A 13,109-nucleotide genomic window follows, 5' to 3' on the forward strand; every position below is an offset into this window, starting at 1 on the left:
TTTAACATTTTTCTGTGGGGCAAAGAGGGTCTAAGCCAGGCCAAGCAGCCTCCTAACCAGACTAACTTTCCTTCATCCCCTTTCTCTCTCATAGAGCTCTGAAAGTCCAGTCCATGATTAGCAAGGTTCTTTCTGCTAACTGTGAGCACTTTCACACACAACAATTTAGCACAGTCCTACTTTTCTGTATTCTCACAAAATGACAGACACTCGTCACCATATTTTAGCTGTCTTATCATCAGTGTTGGGTCACAAATTAAGTTGATCAAAATGAGCAAAATACCACCCCAACTGCTGAAAACCTAAGAAATCTAAACAAAGCAGGAGCAAACTGTATTTACATAGACACACCCAGGGCCTCTCCTCACTGCTAGCTAGCTGTAAGGGATGCATTCCTTCAGATCCTGCTTACACCTGCGTATGCTGACCCTTGTCTGCAAACTTGACTTTGAGGGGTATGTGCAATTGTCAAGGAATTTATCTACACTAAGCAGTTACACTGATGCAAACACATGCACCCATGTGACTTACTCTGGCATCAAAATGGGCTAAGTCACATCAGTGCTGCACATTCTAGTGGGCATTACACAATGCACATGCATGCAGTGACATCCCAAATCATTTCAATATTCACAGGCCAATACCGTATTAGCCAGGGCACAAGATAATTGTTTTTGGGGGGGATTGTCGACCTGCAGGCAAAGAAGGGCATTTCAATCAGGAAAACTGTACGTAGGCAATTTGGAATGGTGGCTGAGCCATGAGATATTGGGAAGCCACCAGGACCCAGGACCACAGTTTTACATTTCAGCTGAGAAACATTTCCTGTTAAGATGGAAGACCAAGACAATCCTAAGAAAGCATGTTTACCAAAGAATGCTGTTATGCAGTCAAGTCATGGAGGTGTAGTCATGTTAGTTTGTATTTGCAAAAACAAAAAGGAGTCCTTTTGGCACCTCAAAGACTAACATTTCATGGGCAAAATGCATCCGGTGCATTGGAGCTATGCAGTAAGTAATCAGATGGTGCCGTGGTAAGACTGCCAATGACAGACATAGACTGAACATGCAACCAGACTGTCTTAAGGACCTAGCTAGAAATCAACCTCCTGAGACAGGCTTGATTTGCAAGGAGGCTACATTGCTTCGGCATTTGCCTTAAAGATGCTGCCGCGGATAAACAGCATCTCCAATGAGTGAAAGTTCCCTATCCGCTAAGAAGGCGGCACCTTGAATCAGACAAAGTTTGGACAGACAGTGCCCTGAAAATCATGCAGGGGGAGGAAGGGTTGCTTTGGGGGCTAACCCAGATAGAATCACCAACATTGTTGCCAACCCTCATTATTTTTTCATGTGTCATATGGTATTTGGAATCATGCTGAGCCAGCATTTCCACTTTCAGAGAAACAGGACATTTCTTGCCCTTCTACTTGAATATGTGGCCAAGCAAAGCAGAAGGAAAATAACTCCCCACCCCCTAAATGTATTCTTTTTTCAAAAGCTCAGCACTTCTGGGAGCTTGACACTGACGCAAATAATCCTATAGCTTGTTACTGTATCTGGGAAGTTTCCTGTTTGACCACAGGTTCAACCTCTCTAGTCCGGCACCCTCGGGACCTGAACCAGAAAATGTGCCGAGTCACAGCAGTTCAATATTGTCTAGCAGCATCATCAACACTTCCACTGCTTGCTCGACTGTTAGAAGACATTTAGGGGTAAATTAGAGCTAAACAACACCACAGAACACTGAGAGCCAGGACTGGTGGCTGTAAACAAACTTTATGGGATTGCGGGAAACTTGGTCACACTCATGATAAGTGGACATCTGGCTAACTAAAATCACGCCCGACCATGGAAGTTGCCAAACCAGAGAGTGCTGGACTACAGAGGTTCAACTTGTACCTACAGGCCTACCCTGCTGGCCTGTGAGAATTGGTGGGGTCAAGAAACAAGTGTAGGCTGTAGGTCATTATCATTATTCAGCTGCAATATTACAGAAAATCCCAGCATAATGCCAGCAGAGAGCAGTGCAATACAACCAATGAAAGGGTCATTTTGACTGAGGCAAATATTAAAAAACCCCAAACCCAAGAAGCTTTAGACACAGAACATATGGGATTTCTAAGGAGTTGGCAGAGGGATTTTAATTTCTGGATTAGTACCTCTGGGGTAAGTTTAATGTAATTCTGTGCTCCTTGCAGAATACAATTTTTTAAGTGTTTTTTATTTTCCTTAGTGGTCGGCTTTTTCTAATAGTGAAACTCACACAGCGATATACTGATCTCATTCTCAGTGATCAGTGAAATACTTTGTAATAACTAGGAATACTTTAGAGCCTTGTTTCTTAAACTGTGTTCCACGGAGAACTCAGAGGTGTGCCGTGGCTGTTTGAAGAAAAAGAAACGGCTGCGAGAGCTGCTGAGATGCAGCAGGTGGTGCGAAGAGGTGAGTGAACGGTGACGAGGCTGGAAATGAGGCGGGGCAAGCCACGTTCCTCACGTGCTTCTGCGCCCGGCTTGCAACCGCCTGGGAAAGCTCCGCGCCTCGGTTGCGCCCCTTGCCAGAGTGGAGGAGCATTGCAGGGCCAGTTCTGATTGGCTGTCTCTGCTGCTGATCTGGGGATCCTGCCTGCCAGGGGAGAGAATTGCCCTAAAGCTGCCACCCTGACCAGTTCTTTGCACTGCTGTCTCAGCCCTCGTTTGTTACCCAGGACAGCTGATGGGGGCCAGCACCTTCCACTGTCTTGCACAGACAAGGCCCTTCCCTTCAGTATTTTGTGTCAAAAATAACATAGCCAGGGGCTAGAACTATTGAAGGACAAAACAGTAAGCAGTAAGGGACCCACTGTGAATTGCGGGGCAGGGTAAGGCCCTCCCTGCCCCTAATGCTGGCGTGGCTGCTATGGCTGCTGTCAGTCAGCTGCATGACATTAATCCGTGCTTGTTAAGGTATTAAATGTATCACTTCCACCAATATGAGTAAACAGAGTAAATTCCATTTCCCTAGCAAAAAGGCAGAAGTCTAGGAGACTTCATAAGGCAGTGAGCGAATATTGCTGTTGAGTGTAAAAGCGGTGTTCAAGGCGCAAGCTTTTTTTGTTGTTGTTTTGGCTCAACAAAAAAATCCCTGGTGTTCCTCATTAAAAAAAAAATATTGTTTGGTGTTCCTTGGTCTTAAAAAGTTTAAGAAACACTGCCTTAGTTGTTACGCAGTTTCTGGGTGACCCTACCTCCCGCTGCAGCAAAGGGTCCCCTACACAGTCTGGGTGCTCTCATACTTCATTGGGCTCCATCCTGCTGCCAACAGGGTCCGTATCTGGTGTCCTGGCAGGGTCTGGTGCCTCTTTGAGTAGGTGGGTCCTGGTCTGTAGGGCGCTTGGCGAGGCTGGGGTGTAGTGTGAAGGCCAGAAAGAGGAGTCCGGGGAGATTCTTTTCAGGGTGTGGCCCCCATCCACTACGAGGAAAGCAAGGGCATTGTGTTCAGTACGCTAGGCTGGCACTGTGCTCAGTGCTACTTGGTTCACCTCAGTCCCTCTATTCTCCAGGTCCTGGCTGGTGTTCTGACAGGATTCAGGTAGGACAAACCTTCACTGAAGAGCCTTCTACGCTGCCAAAGGTGCTGCCTCTCTCACATGCATAAGAACATAAGAACGGCCGTACTGGGTCAGACCAAAAGTCCATACAGCTCAGTATCCTGTCTGCCGACAGCGGCCAGCACCAGGGCTACGTCTAAACGACATGGCTCCGTCGACTGAGCCATGTAGATTAGTGTACTCGAAAAAGGGAAATGAAGTGGCGATTTAAATAATAGCTGCTTCATTTACATCAAAATGGCTGCCCGCGCTGTGCTGATCAGCTGTTTGGCGGCAGAGCACAGTAGTCTGGACGCTCCGCGGTCGACAAAGGAAGCCCCCGTTGACCACCCTGGTAAACCTCATTCCACAAGGCATAACAGGTCTTCCCTTGTCGACCGTGGAGTGTCCAGACTACCGCGCTGTGCCGCCAAACAGCTGATTGGCACAGCGTAGCAGCCATTTTGATGTAAACGAAGCGGCGATTATTTAAATCGCCGCTTCATTTCCCTATGTCTAGAAACCTCATCTACATGGCTCTGTCGACGGAGCCATGTAATCTAGACATACCCCAGGTGCCCCAGAGGAGTGAATCAAACAGGTAATGATCAAGCGATCTCTCTCCTGCCATCCATCTCCACCCTCTGACAAACAGAGGCTGGGGACACCATTCCTTACCCATACTGGCTAATAGCCATTGATGGACTTAACCTCCATGAATTTATCTAGTTCTCTTTTAAACCCTGTTATAGTCCTAGCCTTCACAACCGCCTCAGGCAAGGAGTTCCACAGATTGACTATGCACTGTGTGAAGAAGAACTTCCTTTTATTTGTTTTAAACCTGCTGCCCATTAGTTTCATTTGGTGGCCCCTAGTTTTTATATTATGGGAACAAGTAAATAACTTTTCCTTATTCACGTTCTCCACACCACTCATGATTTTATAGATCTCTATCATATCCCCCCTCAGTCTCCTCTTTTCTAAGCTGAAAAGTCCCAGTCTCTTTAATCTCTCCTCATATGGGACCCGTTCCAAACCCCTAGTTGGAATCATTTTAGTTGCCCTTCTCTGCACCTTTTCTAATGCCAGTATATCTTTTTTGAGATGAGGAGACCACATCTGTACGCAGTATTCCATATGTGGGCATACCATGGATTTATACAAGGGAAATAAGAATATCTCTGTCTCATGCCTCAGAGGCTAATAAGTTCAAATGAAGATTGTTCTGATGAGGTGGAAGTGGGGGGAAAGGAAGGCAGTTTTCACCACCACAGACAATTCATCCACTTTCTAAAACTCACAGCAACTTCAGGGAGGCTCATAACACGTATTTATTAGTATCTGATGTTTAATGGTATATTACAAAAGCAGTTATTACGTAAATTATATTTTAAAATCTTTCATAGCTCTCTAACCCACGTGTTCAATTCATTTCCCATCTGGAATTGTTCCTGAGTGAACCATTCATCTTTTCAAATGAACTTTATCAATGCCAGGACTTTGAATATTTATCCATGTGGCAAACAACAAGGAGCAGAAGACGTATCCTGTCTTTCTGATGTAACAGTTGGTCTTGATGGGCTGTCACTGCTTTAAAAACCCACCTAATTAGTAAGTGAGATACCAGATATAGTGAAATGCAACCTGAAAGGGAGGCTGCTTAGGAACATTTTAATTCAGGATCCAGTCATAATGCTCTAGACATTTCTCTAGATGGATGAATCTGCCATCTACAGAAAGCTTCCCAAATGCCACTTTTTTTCTAAGGTTTGACCCAACTCCTCCAAATTATTGCTTAGCCCTATAGATAAAGCCTGCCTGGAGTAATCTCAGACAGATTTTAGAATACAAGATTCCAACAATAAAGTTTTTCCATATATGTGGCACTTATATGTAAGCTATTTTATGATGGCATTTTCCAAGGGGAGTTTAAAGATTTCACGTTTAAAATATATGACACTTAATTAGGGTGCTGGTCTTGCTGTTAAAGAATGTGAGCAACTGATCCCACAGAATGTGTCTGCCTTAGATTAGGAGCAATAATTTTTAATCTTGGCCATAGCTGTGAATGGAGCATCATAAGAGTTACTGTACCCACAGTGTAGCAAGAAATTCCATTTTTCAAAGTTTAAATTAGCATCTTCATTTGAGCAATGAGCATGATCAGTGGAAGTATAAAGAGACACTATTAGCAGCCTTCCAATATTGCACTATGAAATTAACAAGGTAGGTTAGTAATGATCAGAGAGGCATCGAGATGCAAAGCAATTAGTCATAGCTATGAAGAGAAAAATTGTGCAGATGTGAATATCACTTTATCAGCAGGAAGGTGGAATGGGCTCAGATCTTTAGCATGTAAAGTAACTTGGATGTAGTGACAGAAGACCAGACAAGGGGCTTGTTTATTAAAGTTTAATAGAACAGAATCTTCCCCACTGAGAGGAATTCAAATAACAATTTGATAGGATACCTGACTTGATCCACAAGTGCAATTATCTTCAGAGACAAGGATAGATAACTTTGTTAGCAAGATTGTATGGGCAAGTCAGGCAAATGGAAAACAGTGGCATTTTTTGGGAAGGATTTGTCATTTGGCTTTTGTTTTTCAGAGTGGTGTTTGTAGCATTTAAACCAGCACAAACTTTGTGCCTGAATCTGAAATAACTTTCATATGTGATAGTGTGTTAACAGGTTACTGGACCAATCCCACACAGTTCATTGGGAGGCAATGGAGTTGTATTGTTATTTGAAGTGTCTCAACCAAACATCTTTCAACCACCAAGTTCATTTACATTCTGCCAGTCTATTGGTTAACACACTGTAAAATTTTCTCACCTATTTTAAACAGGCACATGTTGTGACACAGTTTTGACATGCAACCTGCCAAAGACTGAGTTTGTATTGTGCCAAGCATCCATATATCCCCCTGTACTCAAGGCCATAGAATCATGGGATGCAACCTTGTTTTTTGCTATCTGAAAAATGAGATTGGTGTGGTAGACATTAGATATCACAGTGCTGCATATGTTCAAAGTGTAATGCTGATTTTGGCTCTGATGTGACTTTCATCTTTTGTTTGGTAGACATCAAAATGCATAAGTGACATACATTAAATTTAAGTATGTCTATTAAGCTTGTGATACCTTCTCTGGGGTTTCAATATATAATATGAAGATAATATGCACATTTTAAAAAAGCATCAAGGAACAATCTAATAGGCCTGGAAGTTACTTTACAAGAAAACTGCTGGCATGCATCATTTTCCAATTTAATTATTTCAGAAAATGTATTCTAGTCTTCAGGTATAAGAACAGCCATATTGGCGCAGACCAAAGGTATATCCAGTCCGGTGCCCGGCCAACTGCAGCCAATGACAGATGCCCCAGAGGGAGTGAACAGAACAGGTAGTCTTAAGTGTTCCATCTCCTGTCATCCATTTCTAGCCTCTGAAAAACAGAGGGTAGGGGCACCATTCCTATCCATCCTGGCTAATAAGAATTTATGGACTTATCCTCTATGCATTTATCTAGTTCTTTTTGCAACCTTGTTAAAATCCTGGTCTTCACAACATCTGCTGGCAAGGAGTTCCACAAGTTGACTGCGCACTGCATAAAGAAAGACTTCCTTTTGTTTTAATCCTGCTAATTTCGTTTGGTGATACCAAGTTCTTATGTTATGGGAAGAATTGAACCAGGCTCTCCACTATCCCAAGGCCTTGCCTTGGCCATTATGTTACAGTGGATTTCTTGAATAAAATCTGTAGCTTTGGCATCCTAGGACATGAACCAATCCACCACGCTACAGTAGATTGCAAACTCTAAGTGCTTGTTTGAGCCAAATCAATAGTCTAAAGGGGATATTTACTTACATTTTGATATTTTTGGATTAAACTAATTTCTTACTCTATTCTTTTAAAACAAATTTAAAAACCCCAAGAAGTGTTTAAATATGAGCCTTTATTAAAAAACAAACAAAATCAGCAACTCTTACATTTTCCAGCCCTTGAGGAAGTCAGATTTGTAATTTTGCGGCAGTAACGTTTGTTTGTGTCCTGCTTCTGTGTATCAGTACTGGTCATTACCTAACCTGTCCTACAACTATGACTAAGGTGAAGAATTCATGAAGCATTGGTGCAAAGCTCAAGTAATTAGCACATTAGATTAACTCGCAACCCCCATTCCCCATGAATGCCAGATAAAGCTGGCACTGTAAATATTATGATCCTTTTTACATATGGAGAAATGACTTGTCCATAGCTATAAAATGAATCTGGCATAGAAGCAGGGAAATCTTTCAACTCCTATTCCTTTGCTCATCCCTCCAGACCATGCTGAATCATACTGACAAGAATTTCTACACAAAAGAGCATTTTCATTCAAGCTGACATCGAATTTGTTTATACAGCTGCCAAAGACTTTGCATCCCTGTTAGCCCCTTCACCCGAACGAAACGTTTTTGGAAGTGGGTGAGCCATTAGATTCCGAAAGAGATGAAAACTTGTAAAAACAGTGTCTAAAGTGGATTGTATTTGTGGGTTAAGATACAGTGCCTGATAAATAAGGTTAAAAAGGTCTATAGCAGACATGAATAGAATGCACTCACTTTAAAATCATCACAGTTGAAAGCTTGCTTTCTATTCAGTTTCATTGAGACACAAAACCTTTAATCACAAAAAAAAGCAATAATCCCCCGATTCTTCCAATTCTCAGAGTTGAGTTTCAGCATGAAATTTGCTCTTTTAATACATCTGCCTGTATCTTTATCTCAGCAAGTGTCATATTTAAATCTTCAGCAACCGAAAAAAGCCCTCACATAATGGAGAGTTCAGATGCAGTGTTTGGGAGCTTTATCAATAAGATCCATCGGTCTGTAAGGCCAAGTCTACACTAAAGGGGAAGGTGGATTCAAGATAGCAACGCCAGCTGTGTTAATTACATAGTTGGAACCAACTTACCTTGTTTTGAGTTTCCCTGCTAGCCCTACAATGGGAGGCCAATGGGAGCAAATGATCCTGTTGGCTTCCCTTACTCCTTGCAGGAGCAGGAGAACCAGCTGTTGACTGGGGTGCCTTCTGAGTTTGCGGCAACATCGATCTTCCTCTTAGTGAAGACATGGCCTCATTCTTTACATAGCCACCTTTAATTCCATGCCTGTGCTCTTGCTTATGCACATCACAATTCTGTGCACCATCATAGATTAGTGTGATGAAAATCAGAAATGTAGACAGTTCAAGAATCCCTCGATGTACTGAGTGAAATATAGCATGGAACAGGGAAGAGATGGAATGACAGCATGATGCCCAGCAAGAACACAAGAGAAGATTCTGCAAGCCATCACGGGCATGGAAATCTTGTTTAAACTGCTAATAGATGTCAGTCAAAGGACTGGCAGAAAAAGCAGCATTAGAATTAGGTGAGACAGGGCTTAAAAGCCGATCTTCCTGTAATCCTTTCAGCAGGTGGCTTTTGATGTTACACACAAAAATAATTCAAGCCAGCCTGAGACTTAGTCTAGACACTTAAATTCCATTTCAGGTATAAAGGACAGATTGTGCTTTGGAAGAATTAATAGGAAAATTAGGCATTACTTTCATTCTTAATCATAGCTGTTCTTACCCATACTGTGTCAGCATGGATGCATCATGTTTGTTTTATGGTAGATCATGATTAATTCTTCGGAGGTGGCTTTTAGATTCCTAAGGGAGAAGATGCTGTGGTACAAAGGCTTTATTGTACAGTGTTCAGACTCAGAATGGTGAAAACGAGGAGACAATGATGTTATCTGAAATGGTTTGTTCATTGCTTCCATATGGTATGCATGGGGGGGACATTTCTCCTACCTGGGGATGCCCCTGTGGATGTGTTGGATGCAACTGAATTTCTGTTGTGATAAGCAGCTCTTACTAGGTCCCTGTTTGTACTCTGAAAGTAACAGTAAATGACTAAGTCTATTAGCTAAAGGATTCTGCCTCAGATTTGGCATGTTCTCCTTAACCTTGGTCAATTAGATTCTCTGGGCTAAGTGGCAATCATTAATTAAAAAGGCTTAGGGATCATGTAATTAGCTCCTAATAAACATACTGCTAATTAAGCTGTTCAGTGGCACATTTACTCTAGAGCTTAATTAGGTCTCTAAATAAATCTAGTCAGAGTCTCTTTTATTGCAACTCTGTTTTCACAGGGAGGCCAGCCATTCTGTAGCATGCCCTTACTTGCAAGAGAGATACTTGCCTGTAAAGAACACTAAAAGCTTGCAAAGTTGTTTGTCTGGTTTTTGCAAAATACCTTTGTAATACGAATTAGTGCATTTCAGATGAATGTCTCCCAGTTCTTCAGAGGGACTATTTCATTTACAATGATTCAGAATGATCCTTGCTGGAGAAATTCTAACATTCATTCAAAGTGTGTGAATTCCTGTACAGTGTGTGTGTGTGCGCACGCGTGTGCGTGTGCGTGCACACGCATCCATCAGAAATCCACGTGTGTATGTGGGGGAGGCATCCATCAGAAATCCACCCCACACTGCCCTGAAACACTAATGAACATGGGAAAGATTTTCTCTAGTACCAGTAAAGCTCTGGACATCTGAAAGCGCTTTATAAAGTAGCCTGTTGAAAGTATGTGGTAGAGTGATTACGTAACTGATCAGATAGAGTTCTCTAGAATCATAGTTCCCAGTCATAGGGCATGTCAGGTCTCAGGATTATTAATATGCAATTAATAAATAATAATAATAATGTATACACACACATTAGCAGACTTACCCAGAACCTTCCCCCTATACCACCACCCCCAGCCAAACCAGGGCCATTCCTTCCCCCCATCCGACAGACACAGGTTACATCTAGACTTCAGGCTTCTTTCGGAAAAAGCTTTTCTGGAAGAGATCTTCTGGAAAAACTTCTTCTGAAAGAGGGCCTCCACATAGCAAGAGCGCAACGAAAAAGTGATCTGCTTTTTTGAAAGATTGTGTCCACATTGATTGGACGCTATCTCGCATTTCAGTTGTGATAACTGTGGGTGGAGTGGCCACCAGGGCACCTATGCTTTTTCCTGGAGCCTTCTTCTTTTGAAAGAACTCCCTCTTCCCCATCCACACACGCCTTTTTCGGAAATAGGCTTCTTCCTCATAGAATGAGGTTTACCGCCATTGGAAAAACCCTTCCAGTCTTTTGCCTTTCTGTCAAAAGAACACAATAGCAGTGTGGACGTAAGAACTGTTTTTCCAGAAAAACTCTGCAGTGTAGACATACCAAAACTCTGTATAAAAACTCAAATACTCAAGATTGGCAACTGGCCGTTTTTTACCATCTCTGGAATGTGTCTTCTCTGAGCCTAGTGAATCGGAGACAGGACCATAACTTTGTACTGAACGGGTCAATAACTTGGCAAGACAAGCTAGAGGGTCAATATGGTCCCACTGTGACTCAGTACATTTGTATATAGAGGTTTATGGGGTTGCTCTTATCTCTCTGCCTGGTCTTTTATCTCAAATGGGAAATGTTCATGATATTACACCTGGGGGTCCTATCCATAAACCTAGCCAGGGATGTTATTAATTATGGCACTGGCATGCTACAGATGTCTGTAACACGGGGCATACATGACACCATGCACCTTGAACACAGCTGATTTGGGTTTATGCCTATGTTGTTCCAACCTGAGTGACACCTGTCAGCAGATTTAATTTACATTCTTCAGCTACAGCAGGAGTGAAACATATTTGCTCAGTGGTCCAAGACACCCTCCCGTTCCACTTCTGGGTTGATAAGCTGCCCACATCCCCGACCACTGCATTACTCTAGTGAAAGTAACTTATTTCCCTAGTTGGCAATTCATGCTCAAAGTGAATGCTAATAGGACATAGCAGCCAATTAGGAACCTAAAGGGGCCTTTCATTAGCTTTAGCGAAATTAAGTACTAATTATGGAGGTTTAAGGAGATGCCTTCTCCAGGGGCTAATTATGGCTTCATCATAAAGCAGAACTTGATGTGGTACATCTGGGGAGGGAAAAAACTCATGAAGTCTGAACATTGGCTGCACTAGGGTAATAAGTGAAGAGTAAGGAACTTAAACTCTAACTTTGGCCATGAAAACTCCCTTACTGCCTTGGAAAGCAACAGAGATGAGGAAGCATCTCAGTGGAGAGGAAGATGTACATGATGCCAGCCCACAGGCAAAGACAACTCAGGTCAGTCCGTGCTGTATTCCTAATGTGGGCTACTTGAAACGCAGCTCTTGGCAGCATGAGAAGGTCCAAGCAGAAGGTTGAGTGCTGGGGCTGGAAGTAGGCTGCTTCACCAGTCACACCTGCCCAGGATCTATCCCACCTCTACTCACAGTCGGGGGGTCCCTAGAAGGGAAGAGGGACTGTGCTTTGTACCAGGCCCTGATCTAAGGTAAAAGCTAACATTCCAAAGAGTCTCAGAGAGGGAGCCGTGTGAGTCTGTAACTTTAAACACAACAACTAGTCCTGTAGCACCGTAGAGACTCACAAATGTAGATACGCACAGTATCACTAGGGGGCTGCGCCCCCTGCTCACTACGTTTGCCAACCTCCCTCTCTGGGGTTAGGTGCCTGGCCAGAGGGGAGGGTGCAGATGCAGGCTGGGGCAGGGTGTCTGACCAGGGAGGAGGGTGCAGGGGAGGGCTGGGGGTAAAGAGTTTCAGTGGAGGCTGTGTTTGAGGAGGCTGGTGGCGTGAGGTCTCGGCAGGGTCACGAGTGAGGGGGCAGGATCTTGGCTTGTGGGGGTATGAGTGAGTAGGCTGGGGGTGTAGGGTCTCAGCAGAGGGGGCTTGTGAGGGGGCTGGGGGCGTGGAATCTTAGCAGGGTGATGAGTGAAGAGGCTGGGGCTGTGAGGCTGGAGCACCAATGTGGGCTCCCTGCTGCAGGGGGGCCAAGTTGGATCTAGAGAGTGAGGGGGCTGGGTGGAGGGGCAGGAACGAGGGAGCTGCTAGCAGGGCGAGCGGGGAGCTTGCCGCATCCTGCCGCTGTGGTCCATGCTCCCCGCAGGGCTTCTTCCGCTTCAGCTTCGCCTGCGAGGGAGGCAGGCAAGCACAAAGAGCCCTTTGTGGTGTGGCTGCTGCCCCACACTCCGGGCTTTTCTGTGCCGCGCCTGCTGACAGCATGGGCTGCAGCCAGGCCTGGCTTTCCCCTCCTCTCAGCAGCGCTCCTAGCTCCCTCAGCTCCCCCAGCTGCGGGGCTCCGTGCACCCCAACCAGCGCTCATTGTAACTGTGCAAGGGGCCCACCTTGCCACTGCCTCCTCCCCCGGCATCCCAGTGTCACTAGGGGAAATCTCTCACTCTCACCTAGCACCCCGGCCTGTTGCCGCTGACATGACGACATCCTTCTGTCCTCCCACAGGAAAAATTTGAGAGAGAGAGAGAGAGAGAGAGAGAGAGACTTTTGTGGGCAAGATCCACTTCATCAGATGAGATGAGCTCGAGATGACTCGAGGTCATCTCATCTGAGGAAGTGGGTTTTGCCCATGAAAGCTCATGATACTCTTTCTCTCTCTATATATTTGTTAGTCTCTA

The 13,109-nt window shown here is 44.2% G+C and overlaps 1 protein-coding gene across 1 annotated transcript in view; it reads right to left on the minus strand.

Annotated features, from left to right (window-relative positions):
- Positions 1-13,109, minus strand: part of CAMK1G (calcium/calmodulin dependent protein kinase IG) — a 128,136-nt gene that overhangs the window by 56,444 nt on the left and 58,583 nt on the right. The window lies entirely within an intron of this gene.

Source organism: Pelodiscus sinensis, chromosome 27 (genome assembly GCF_049634645.1).
Source record: "Pelodiscus sinensis isolate JC-2024 chromosome 27, ASM4963464v1, whole genome shotgun sequence".
Taxonomy (NCBI): Eukaryota; Metazoa; Chordata; order Testudines; family Trionychidae; genus Pelodiscus; species Pelodiscus sinensis.